Below are 13,092 nucleotides of genomic sequence, written 5' to 3' on the forward strand. Positions count from 1 at the left end.
TACTGTACTCTACAGTACTGTACACTCCCCAGCCTTTTACTGTGTCAAGTACAATACCACTAGGTCAGGACTACTGTAGTTACTGATGAAAAAGAAATGAACAACATTAAACCGATCAACATTGATATACATTAACCAAAGCAGATTCAGTATACATTATTGCTATCCCCTAACCACCTCCTTTTGTTAGGAAATTACAACCTCTCTATCCTGCATTACTGGAGGTGCTCTTGAAAATAATGTATATTTGTACAGTCATATTATAGTCAAATCACAGGTCATCATGACTGTTTGTTACCACTGAGCACACAAACCTTTTACTGGTCAGAGACTCAAGAGGTATCGCAAATGTCCATGATATAATTACTGTAACAGATGTAGATGGGTTAATTAAATAATGGAGAGTACAGGTTAGTGTATTTGTGTGATGAGCCACTCCTAAAGTACCATGGCCTCCATCTCAACTCGGACATGGAAACAATCTAATTGATTCCCACTGGTGCCTTGCTGGACTCGTCATTATTTCCAGTTAAATGCGGTCCTATTCCCAGTGTTTCCAGAACAGACGAGCACATCATCTGTACCACTGAAAACATGTCAAGTTAGAGCGAGTCATTTGTGGTGCTGAATGACAAGTACCAAGTACAGACTCCTGCTCAGTACTCTGAGCGCTCATTAGACAACACATTTTCAGAAGTCACAGAGCTCCCATGTTTTTGTAGTTTTGGTGGGGAATAAACAAATACCGCTTGAATACTGCAATGTCATAAGAACGAGCAGAAGGAAGTTAAACCTCAATTGACATGTCTCATACAGCCGACTGTTTAGAACGTTGACAGCCATCTGTGTGGATTCTTTTCACTCCCACTAATGAGCTACTGGTTGAAGAGACCCAATCTACACAGGCCTGTCCCATGGGCCCAGTGCAGCTGCTGGGAACACACACACACACACACACAAACGCATGCTTTCACACACTCACACGCACACACACACACATGCACGCACATACACAGACTATACCAGTTTCCTGACATGTTTGAAAGTGTACTGTAGCTAACTTATATGTGAAGTCACACATTCATCTAAACTAAAAGTGAATGCATTGCACAAAACCCCATGGCAGTGTAGAGGACAGCACAAAATGTTGTGTGAGTTCCACTGAGACTTAAATAATTTAACATACCTTCTGTGTTTGTGTGTATTGGTGTGCACCTGTGTTTGTGTGTGCGCATGTTTTTGCACGTGTGTGTTTCATAGGCCTATTCTTGTGTGAGAGAGAGAAATTCATTGTAAAGTGTGAAGGAATGTAGCCATGGCGAGAATGTTATTAAGTCAAAGTTTGTCTATTGTAGCCCCCCACTAATATTCATACAACTTAATGCTATGACAATGAGCATAGCAGCAACTATTTGATCCCTATCATGTCTAGAAGCAGATGAGCTGGGATGCCAGCGATACAGCAGCTGAATAGGACTGACAGGAAGTGTCTAATCAATGTCTCCCAGGACTGGAGACCGAGCCGCTCGCCTTTGTTTCTTTTTGTAAATACAAGCCTCTTTAACATCACAATATAATCCATTATCTCACTCAGCAAGGTACATTTTGGGAGTCGTCGTTGCACAAAACATACATTTTATTTTCCGTCTTCTTGGAGATCACTGGGTTGAGATCTAAAGTCATGCAAATGTTACAGGAGGGAAAAAAATGGCAAACCCATTTCTAATTATTCCATATCAGCAGATTTGCAAGGAATAGAATGTATTTATATTTTTTTAAAGAGAAGAGTTTATGATCAGTGAGAGCTTGGGCATGGCGCTGTTTAGGAATTCACAGCATTTTGATCTAATCACAAAATCAAAATATTCATGAAACACAATGATATCTCCGCCAGGCAGGCGGCCGGCCATTAATTTCGAAATCCAGGTAATTTATTAACTTTTATCAGAGGTTTAAAAAGCCTTCCACTGTGTTTGTAATGCAGGTTAGGAGAGAGGCAGTATTGTAAAAGTGATTCCTGATGATTTATAATGGTGTGGGTGTGGGTGCAATTTGGACCAGGTATTCAATTAGAATGGATGTTTAATTTCAGCTTTGCGATATCCAGTTAAAAGTTATATTCAAATGGTATTTCCCTAGACACTACACACATATCTATTATCAGCATGTAGGCCACAGCATATTTGATAACTCTGGTTTTTGCTTCTATCATTGTTACACCGTAATGAGCCATCCTGGGTTTCATTCCCCCATTTACTATAATTTACATTTACATTTTAGTCATTTAGCAAACGTTCTTATCCAGTGCGACTTTGTTAGTGAATTCACCTTAAGATAGCTAGGTGGGACAACCACATACAGTCATAGTAGGTACATTTGTCCTCAATAAAATAGCTATCAGCAAAGTCAGAGCTAGTAAAGGGTGAAAAATCAAGTGCGAGTGTTACAGTAGTTAACAAAATGCTTTTTTGGGGGTGAGGAGGGGGTGCGAGGGGGTGTTGTGGGATTATTTAAAATACTCTTTGAAGAGGTAGGGTTTCAGATGTTTTCGAAAGATGGACAGGGACTCTGCTGTCCTAGATTCAGGGGGAAGCTGGTTGCACCATTGGGGTGCCAGAACAGAGAAGACCTTGGACTGGGCTGAGTGGGAGCTCTCCTCCCATAGAGGTGGGAGGGCCAAGAGACTAGAGGTTGCAGAACGGGTTGGGGTGTATGGTTTGAGCATAGCCTGAATGTAGTGAGGGCCAGTTCCTCTTGCTGCTTCGTAGGCAAGTACCATGGTCTTGTAGTGGATTCGAGCTTCGACTGGAAGCCAGTGGAGTGTACGGAGGAGTGGGGTGAGATGAGAGAACTTGGTAAGTTTGAACACCAGGCGGGCTGTAGCGTTCTGGATAAGTTACAGGGGTTTGATGGCACAAGCGGGGAGCCCAGACAACAGAGAGTTGCAGTAGTCCAGACGGGAGAAGACAAGTGTCTGGATTAGGACCTGCGCTGCTTCCTGTGTGAGGTAGGGCTGTATAGAGCATGTTATAGAGCATGTACCTGCAGTAGCGACTCACTGCTTTGATGTTTGCAGAGAATGATAGGGTGTTGTCCAGAGTCTCGCCAAGCTTCTTTGCACTCTGCACTAGGGGACATGGTGGAGTTGTGAACCGTGATGTAAAGGTCATGGAGCGGGCAGGCCTTCCCCAGGAGGGAGACCAGCTATGTCTTGTCGAGGTTGAGCTTGAGGTGGTGGGCCGACATCCAAGTTGAGATATTGGCCAGGCACCCAGAGACGTATGTCACCTCCTGGGTGTCGGAAGGCAGGAAGGAGAAAAGTAGTTGAGTGTCATCCGCATAGCAATGATAGGAGAGACCATGTGACGATATGACGGAGCCGAGTGACTTGGTGTATAGAGAGAAGAGGAGAGGGCCTAAAAATGAGACCTGGGGGACACCAGTAGTGAGAGTATGTGGTGCAGCCACAGATTCTCTCCACGTCACCTGCCAGGTAGGATGCAATCCAAGAGTGTGCAGAGCCTGAGATGCCCAGCCCTGAGAGGGTGGAGAGGAGGATCTCACATAGATTAAGGGCTTGTAAGTAAGCATTTCACGGTACCTGTTGTATTCGGCGCATGTGACAAATACAATGTTATTTCATTTGATTTACGTGTTGAAGGCAGTGGATAGATCTAGGAGGAGGATAACAGAGGATAGAGAGTCAGCTTTGGCTGTGCGGAGAGCCTCCGTGACACCGAGAAGAGCAGTCTCGGTAGAGTGACGCGTCTTGAAGCCTGACTGGTTAGGGTCAAGAAGATCATTCTGAGAGCGATAGTGAGAGAGTTGGTCAGAGAAAAGAAAGAAGGGATACCGGGCCGTAGTTTTTGACTGCAGAGGAGTCGAGTGTTGGTGTCTTAAGGAGGGGAGCGACTCGGGCCATTTATAAGTCAAAGGGGACGCAGCCAGTGGTCAGGGATGAGTTGATGAGGGGAGGAGGGGATGGGGTCAAGCGGGAAGGTTGTCAGATGGCCGGACCTCTCTAGTTGCAGGATTTCATCTGGAGAGAGAGGGGAGAAAGAGGTCAAGGCGTAGGGTAGTTCTGTGTGAGTGAGACAAGTGGGCTCAATAGGCAGAGTGAATGACGAGCGGATGTCGTCAACCTTCTTTTCAAAGGGGGTTGACAAAGTCGTCCGCAGAGAGGGGGGCTAAAGGGGGAGGGGGTGGAGGATTAAGGAGGGTAGAGAGCTGGAAAATAGTTTCCTAGGGTTAGAGGCAGAAGCTTGAAATGTAGAGTGATAGAAAGTGTCTTTAGCAGCAGATACAGAGGAAGAGAAGGTAGAGAGGAGGGACTGGAAGGATGATAGAACCTCCAGAATTGTAGCTCAGCTGCCCGCAGCCCTGTTCTGTAAGCAGCCCTGTTCTGTAAGCAGCCGTGTTCTGTAAGTTCGCAATGAGTCACTCAGCTACGGAGCAGGAGGGGAATGCCGACCAGAAGGAAAGGGGAAATAGATTTGATTTCTTAAAGGCCCAGTGCAGTCAAAATCCTGTGTTTTGTATCATATTGTACAACAGATTATGACACTAACGCTGTAATAATTTTACAACATTTGATCAGTGTCTTTTCTTGATGGTTGCTGGTTGAAAATACAATCTACACAGAACCTTCTAATCAGCAGGTTTGAATGGGCGGGAGTTTTGGCTTTCCATGGTGACATCACCATGCGGAAGATTGATTAATGGACCAATGAGAGTCCCAAACCTCTCTGGCAATAACAGCTAGTTTTCTGTTTTTCAACCTCTCCACTCAGACCATTTCCAGACAGTCCAAGCATAATTATTGTTTGACAAATAGTTTTTTTTCTAAAAAGCCATTTTTGCCCATTTCAATGGAAATCTATTACAGTAAGGCACTTAATTGTTACCCAGAAATGAATTGATATTGCTACAAAAAATATATACTCGTATGAAAAAAATATAAAGGGTGTTGAAAGACTGTTTCACCTCTGCCCCCCACCATCCCCCAAACCCAATCCTCCTCCTCTTCATCGTCATCATCATCATTATTTTCATCTGCTGTAGCTCGTTCAGTAATAGCATTGTCATCTTACTGTCTAAACTGGCCTGATAGGTTGCCTATATGTCATACTGTATGTGAGCTTGAGCTATAATGTCAAGTTCCACATCCACTGAGTATCCTACACTTCCTGTGCGGTTTCAGGGAGGGACAACTCCAACCTCCACATTATACATAACAGGTACAGGTAGAGGAGCATCTGTGGGACATTTAAACACACACACACACACACACACACACACACACACACACACACACACACACACACACACACACACACACACACACACACACACACACACACACACACACACACACAGCCATTAACATGCTCTACTGTATTTATTTAGGGAATAGGTTAACAGAGACAAAACAAGATTTAATTAAGTTAATTGTTAAATGATATCTTACTGTTTTTCTTTAATACATCAGAGAATCCTCTGATGTTTTGAATGTGTGGAGAGACTCTTCCATCTCATCAGTGAAAAATCATTAAGGTGGTTCAGGCGTTTTTTCTTAATCAATTCGCTCTCTTGTGTTCAGATGATATCTCATTGTACATCTAGCAGTCTCATGGAACCCAGAAAGAGATATAGATATCATTCCATTGTTCCACTGAAAGCTTGGGAGAACGTACGTGGAAAACGAGTAACTGGCTGTGCGTCTGGATGTCATTGTCTCTGAGATATTGCTGCTGAGTGAATTCAAAGAGCCTGAAGCAGAGCTAAGCTGAGCCACGAGCTCTGATCGCAGCCTGATAACCACAGGACAGATCAATAAGTGTGTTGTAAAGGTTAACTGCTGTTATGTTGTACGTTGTTATTGGATTACGTGTGTCAAGGTGAATGATACTGACACCCTTTCTCCTCTTCCTGTTCACTGCTGCAGGTTGGGCTGAAGTGGAGGAGGGCCATAGACAAAGGTCAAGTGTGGAAGGGTTGAACCTGGCGCCTTCTGAGCCAATCAGCCATCCCCAAGAACCTAACGTGATTCCTCATAGCTTCAGCTCATGAATTCAGGTTGGTAGGGCTACAGTGGAATATATCCTTGTCTTTATTATTTAACTAAAATATCAATCAAGCTATTAATTACATCATCAACATCTATTGCCACTGACCAAAGTGGATGCTACAGTATTTTGTTAAATATAGTATGCCCCTCTGTCTAAATGCCATAGAGGAACAGTCATGACATTAACATACCGTATATGGGGCTGAGCAATTAACAGCTTGTGCTGTACTGTAGCTACTTGGCTGCTTGTTGATGACTTTGTCTCTTGTTGCTGAGGTGCGTTAACTTGCCGGTCCTCAAGGATTATCACTGCTACCAAATTACATAACTGAACTAATGAGTTACATACTCACACAGATTCTACTGTATTCCCAACGGGCCGCCTCAGTCACTGCCTGAGTAAAATATCCCAGTGCTCCCCGAGGTCCCATAACAGAACACATCCCTGCCTTCCTGTCTCTCTGTGGAAAGGAGGTAGAAGGCTACAGGGAAAACAGAGGGAATTAAGACTGAATGCAGTGGTTCATTTTACCTGAAAGGCTGTGCTGAATGAATGGTTTCACTTGGCATTCAGTCTGGCATACCAGTCTAGTTTTATTAGAGGGTTGATAGGGAGCAAGTGTCTGCTTACTGTACTGTACTGTAGCCTACACTATTGTTCCTGATGTACTTAATGTAAAGTAAGGTAACAGCTGCTTGGGGTGAACATTTCTATTGTCAAACATCATTCATGGAATAAAGGTTTTGTACTGCATTATTTTTCTCCTGGATGGTAGACCAAATATTATTTTACCCCATCCAACACTAAACAGCATGATTGTTGACATTGTGATACGACTGAAACTGAGACCAAACAAGCACTTGCTGTAGAATAACACATAACTGGCGGTTTGCACCACTCCTCTCACAGAGCAGAAAATTGAGGTTGTGGTGTCATTTGTATTCACGGTAATATTGCTCTGCAAATAATAGTCTGGCTTGTTTAAAGTTTCATGTTCGAGATGCATGTAGTTTCTCAACCTTCCACCTCGTTCATTTTTTATGTACACGGCTTCATGCGTAGATCTGTAGAGCAAAAACCCAACTAGCCCACAGATTTATACCAGATAAGATTAACAACAAAAAATGTTGGTGTTATTTCCCTTGGGGAGGCATTAACTCAAACATGAAAGCTGCTAGTTTCCTCGCAGTGTATTTAAATATTAGTCATGGCTGTTCACTGAGGTCTAAGTTATTACCTGTTGTATTTATACCATGTGACACTGCAAACGGAGACTCCTCAAACATGAGGTTTTGAGATGATTACATCTGTCTAGGAATGTATTCTACTACACGAGTTGAAGAGAAGAGAAGAGCAAGCCTGTGAGCCTGCCCAGGGAGCCTGTCCAGGGAGCCCGCCCAGGGAGCTTTCCCAGGGAGCCTGCCCAGGCAACCATGTCTGACAAAAACACTCATTAGATTCCATACCACTTTACAATAAGGTACCCTTATATACTTTATTCCATAACATTGTACAAGATCTTGCAACACTTTACATTAAGGTACCCTTTTCAGCCCTAAAGGTAAAGGGTTTATAGCCAGTTAAGTATGCTTATTTATAAATCATTAATAAATGATATGACTTATGGGGTGATATTATTTCTTCAGAGTAGAAATTATCCAACAGAATCCAATAGAATATCATAGGATCCAATTCAATGGATATAGTCTGTAATACAATCAAATACAACAATGATATAATCAAAAAAGTTTCAACTGTTGAAATTCTATATCTAGCTAGAAATCCACTTCTAATAGAACTGATACAACTTTGCTGGAGGGGACAGATCTTCAACAATATTTATTATATTACAATGGGCTTAGCCCCCTAATTAATGAATGTTAATTCCCTTATGGATGTCAATTGTTTATTATTTCTCCCACCAAATGAACATCTACACTGGGTTTGTTATCTTTCTAACTACTACTGTATACTACCTCCAGTCTTTATAATGAGCCTTTTAAAAGACACTTACCTCCGGATGCTAATTGTTTTTGTTTGATTTTGGTGACACTTTATCAGGACCGCTGGTTAATTAATAGCAATTATACATTAACTATTAAGAAGGCACCTTATTAATTAATAGCCTCAGATGCAATTAAATTACTGATGTACATACTAATTTAGCAACCAACTTTCCTTAATCCTGTGTAATTTCAAAGGGATTTACAGAAACAGGAAAAGCGATTATATTATTATAGCCACAGTAGCTACTGTAGGTGTTAATTAAGACAGTACCTAGAGGGAGCATCTAACAAGGAGGGTAAGGGCCGGCTGGATGGAGCATCTAGTGGGGAGGGGGCTGGAGTATCTAGTGGGGAGGGGGCTGGCTGACTGGTGAGCAGGCCTGGATAAAGCATCTCGTGTGGACCTGGGTAAAGCATCTACTGTAATGTGGAAAGGCTGGGGCATCTCTTCAAGTTCAATGTTTGTTTGTCACATGCACAGGATACAGCAGGTGTAAAACAGTACAGTGAAATGCAAGAAGAATTCAAGCTATATACAGGTCTATGTGGATGGGATATCTATTGGGGAGAGGGTTGGAACATCTAGTGGGGAGGAGGCTGGAAATTCTAGTGGGGAGGAGGCTGGAACATCTAGTGGGGAGGAGGCTGGAACATCTAATGGGGAGGGGGCTGGAACATCTAGTGGGGAGGAGGCTGGAACATCTAGTGGGGAGGGGGTTGGAACATCTAGTAGGGAGGAGGCTGGAACATCTAGTGGGGAGGAGGCTGGAACATCTAGTGGGGAGGAGGCTGGAACATCTAGTGGGGAGGAGGCTGGAACATCTAGTGGGGAGGAGGCTGGAACATCTAGTGGGGAGGGGGTTGGAACATCTAGTGGGGAGGGGTTGGAACATCTAGTGGGGAGGGGTTGGAACATCTAGTGGGGAGGGGGTTGGAACATCTAGTAGGGAGAGAGGTTGGAGAATCTAGTGGGGAGGGGTTGGAGAATCTAGTGGGGAGGGGTTGGAGAATCTAGTGGGAAGGGAGTTGGAGAATCTATTGGGGAGGGGGTTGGAACATCTAGTGGGGAGGAGGCTGGAACATCTAGTGGGGAGGAGGCTGGAACATCTAGTGGGGAGGAGGCTGGAACATCTAGTGGGGAGGGGGCTGGAACATCTACTGGGGAGGGGGCTGGAATATATCTAGTGAACATCGGGGTCTCACTGCGGTGAAGGTCCGCGCTGGCTTTCTGGCGACGCGCGGCTCGCTGGAGATGGACACGGGCGGCCTCCCATGTCTCCTCCGCGCGCCTAAACCAGTCGTCCACAGCAGGAGTCTCGGTCTGACCCTGATGCCACAGTGCCAGAACCGGCTGGTACCGCAATACGCACTGAAAGGGGGAGAGGTTAGTGGAGGAGTGGCGAAGCGAGTTCTGTGCCATCTCGGCCCAGGGCACAAACGCTGCCCACTCCCCCGGCCGGTCCTGGTAATAGGACAGCAGAAACCTGCCCACATCCTGGTTGACTCTCTCTACCTGCCCATTACTCTCGGGGTGAAAACCTGAGGTAAGGCTAATCGAGACCCCCAGACGTTCCATGAACGCCTTCCAAACTCTCGACGTGAACTGGGGACCCCGATCCGACACAATATCCTTAGGCACCCCGTAGTGCCGGAAGACGTGTGTAACAGGGCCTCCGCAGTCTGTAGGGCCATAGGGAGACCAGGCAGAGGGAGGAGACGACAGAACTTAGAAAAACAATCCACAACGACCAGGATCGTGGTATTTCCCTGTGAGGGAGGAGATCCATTAGGAAATCCACTGACAGATGTGACCAAGGTTGTTGTGGGACGGGTAAGGGATGTAACTTACCTCTGGGCAGGTGTCTCGGAGCCTTACACTGGGCACACACCGAGCAGGAGGAGACATAAACCCTCACGTCCTTAGCCAAAGTGGGCCAACAGTACTTCCTAGTCAGACAGCGCACCGTCCGACAGATCCCCGGATGACCAGAGGAGGGAGACGTGTGGACCCAAGAGATCAACTGGTCACGGACAGCAGAGGGAAAGTACACACGCCAAACGGGACACTGGAGGGGAGCGGGCTCTGTACGCAAAGCCTGCTCAATGTCCGCATCCAGATCCCACACGACCGGCGCTATCAGGCAGGAGGCCGGGAGTATGGGAGTCTGATCCAAGGGCCGCTCCTCTGTGTCATACAGCCGGGACAGTGCGTCTGCCTTCTTATTCTGGGAACCTGGTCCGTAGGATAGGGTAAACACAAAACGGGTAAAGAACATGGCCCACCTTGCCTGGCGAGGATTCAGTCTCCTCGCTTCCTGGATGTACTCCAGGTTGCGGTGGTCAGTCCAGATGAGAAAAGGGTGTTTAGCCCCCTCAAGCCAATTTCTCCATGCTTTCAACGCTTTAACCACAGCCAACAACTCCCGGTCCCCCACATCATAGTTACGCTCTGCTGGGCTGAGCATCTTCGAGAAGAAAGCTCAGGGGCGGAGTTTCGGTGGCGTGCCTGAGCGCTGTGAGAGCACGGCTCCTATCCCAGCCATGGACGCGTCCACCTCCACTATGAATGCCAAAGAGGGATCCGGATGGGCCAGCACTGGAGCCGAAGTAAACAGAGCTCTTAGTTGCCCAAAAGCCCTGTCCACATGGCCAAGGAGATGGTGGCCTCCTTGATTAGCCCGGACCCTAATGGTCAACTATCTAGAGTGTTTACCGGAAGGGTCTAACTATAGGAAAAATAGGGATCCCTAACCTAATGGCTAATGCTCTGTCGATAAAATGTCCAGCTGCGCCTGAATCGACGAGTGCCTTATGCTGGGAATGTGGGGAAAACTCAGGGAAACAAACAGGCACAAACAGTTGATCAACAGAGGACTCTGGATGAGTGTGGTGCAAACTCACCTGGGGTGACGCCAGAGTGCCCTGCCTGTTGCCTCGACTCCCAGAGGAACCAACACGGCACCGACCGGCAGTGTGTCCTCTGCGGCCACAGATGGCGCACGTGATGGCTCCCCAGTCTCCCTATGAGCAGCCCCTCCTAACTCTATGGGCACTGGAGCGGGAGTGCTGGACGATGGAACCGACAGAGCCCCCTCTGGCCCTCCGCGGGTGACCAGCAGGTTATCCAACCGGATGGATAAATCCACCAGTTGGTTGAAGGAAATGGTGGCATCCCTGCAGGCCAGCTCACGTCGGATGTCCTCTCGTAGGCTGCATCGATAGTGGTCGATGAGGGCCCTGTCGTTCCAACCTGCTCCGGCGACCAAGGTCCGGAATTCCTGGGCGAAGTCCTGGGCGCTCCTCTTCCCCTGTCTCAAATGGAAGAGCCTCTCCCCCGCCGCTCTGCCCTCAGGTGGATGGTCGAAGACGGCCCTGAAGCGACGGGTGAACTCCTCGAAGTGGTCTGGCGCCGTGTCTCCACACGGCGTTTGCCCACTCCAGTGCTCTTCCTGTGAGACAGGAGACGAGTGCGGCCACTCTCTCCCCTCCTGAGGGAGCTGGGTGCACAGTGGCCAGGTAGAAGTCCAGTTGTAACAAGAATCCCTGGCACTGTCCTGCCGTTCCATCATACTCCCTGGGAAGGGAGAGACGCATCCCACTGGAACTCTCTCCAGATGGAACGGATGGAGACAACCCCGGTTGTGCTGGTCGAGGCACTGGAGAGACTTCCTGTCTCTCCCAGCGGTCCATGGTCTGGACAACGCGATCCATCATGGCACCAAGATGTTGTAACATGGCTGAATGTTCCTGGACGCGCTCCTCGACTCCTCTAACCGGGGTACCTGCTCCTGCTGACTCCATTGAAGGTGTGTAATTCTGTCAGCGTGTGTAAAAGAGGCGAAGTCAGGTGCAGGAGAGTAGCGTGATGTAAACAGGCGCACTTTATTAAAGTTCCAAAACGAGAGCACAACATAAATCAAATGCGCTCAAAAACACGGAACATAACAAAAGTAAAGCGCGTAAAAAGACACCACAGCAACATGAAACAATTACACACAAAACATGATGGGAGACAGAGAGTTAAATACAAGTAGCTTAACGGCGATTGCTAGAAAGCCGGTGACGTCGAACGCCAAACGCCGCCCGAACAAGGAGAGGAGCCGACTTCGGCGGAAGTCGAGACATTATCAATCATGGTAAGACGTGTAGGTGGGTAATACAATGGACAGCAGTTACAAGTAAACATCTCACAATAGGAAAGTGGGAGCTGAAAATTCTTGGTCCCCTAGATTACTATCCTCTGCTTACCCTCTTAATTCCACCAAAATATTTAAAGCAACCGTTTCCTTCAAACTCTTTTGTGGACAACCAAATCCATATGCATGCACATAATCATCCACCCAAAGTAATATTGTTCCTATTCATTCAAGCCTTCTTTAGACAGATACAAGAGGAGCTCTTGGGACCTCAGTGGCACCTTTAGTCCCATCCTAAACATTTTGGAAGAGAAATGCATTTCATAATGGAATGTGAGAGTCAACATGCACGTTGTCTGATTACGTTAATAGTAAATCCAATTATGCATTTAGCTGTAGTGTAATGCCTGAGAACCTGACAAGGACTGGTGCCAATGGGGTCTACCACTGTGGAGTGGAACCAGCTCACAAATAGTACACTACAATCAGTAGATTGGATGATCAGGGATGACCAAGGATTGTTATTGGCACACCTTTTACACTTACCTCTTTTCAATGCCCTGCCCCTCCACGTGAAAATGTACAGGTAAATCACATACTGTAAGACAAGTCGAAACTATCTGTATGGCATTGTATTTGACAACTAACCTCAATAGCAGTGCAAATGCAGTCATTCTGAGTCACTAATACTTGGCAGACTGTTGTTGAAGTGATATTGCACATGGATATGTTCTGTTTCGCTGCATTACAAATAAGCATAGCAGCTCTCCAACTCCTGATCAATGTGATTTTGACTTTAGTCAGAGTACATGAAACACTTTCTAAATTACCCAACTGTCAGTGTCCACACTAATTAATGTTTACTAAACTTGAAAGTGCATA

The 13,092-nt window shown here is 46.3% G+C and overlaps 1 pseudogene; it reads right to left on the reverse strand.

Annotated features, from left to right (window-relative positions):
- The window catches only part of LOC106605383 (dihydropyrimidinase-like), a 51,832-nt pseudogene extending 40,192 nt beyond the window's left edge, over positions 1-11,640 (reverse strand).
- Between the last annotated feature and the right edge of the window lie 1,452 nt (positions 11,641-13,092).

The sequence above is a fragment of the Salmo salar genome, chromosome ssa05, assembly GCF_905237065.1.
Source record: "Salmo salar chromosome ssa05, Ssal_v3.1, whole genome shotgun sequence".
NCBI lineage: Eukaryota > Metazoa > Chordata > Actinopteri > Salmoniformes > Salmonidae > Salmo > Salmo salar.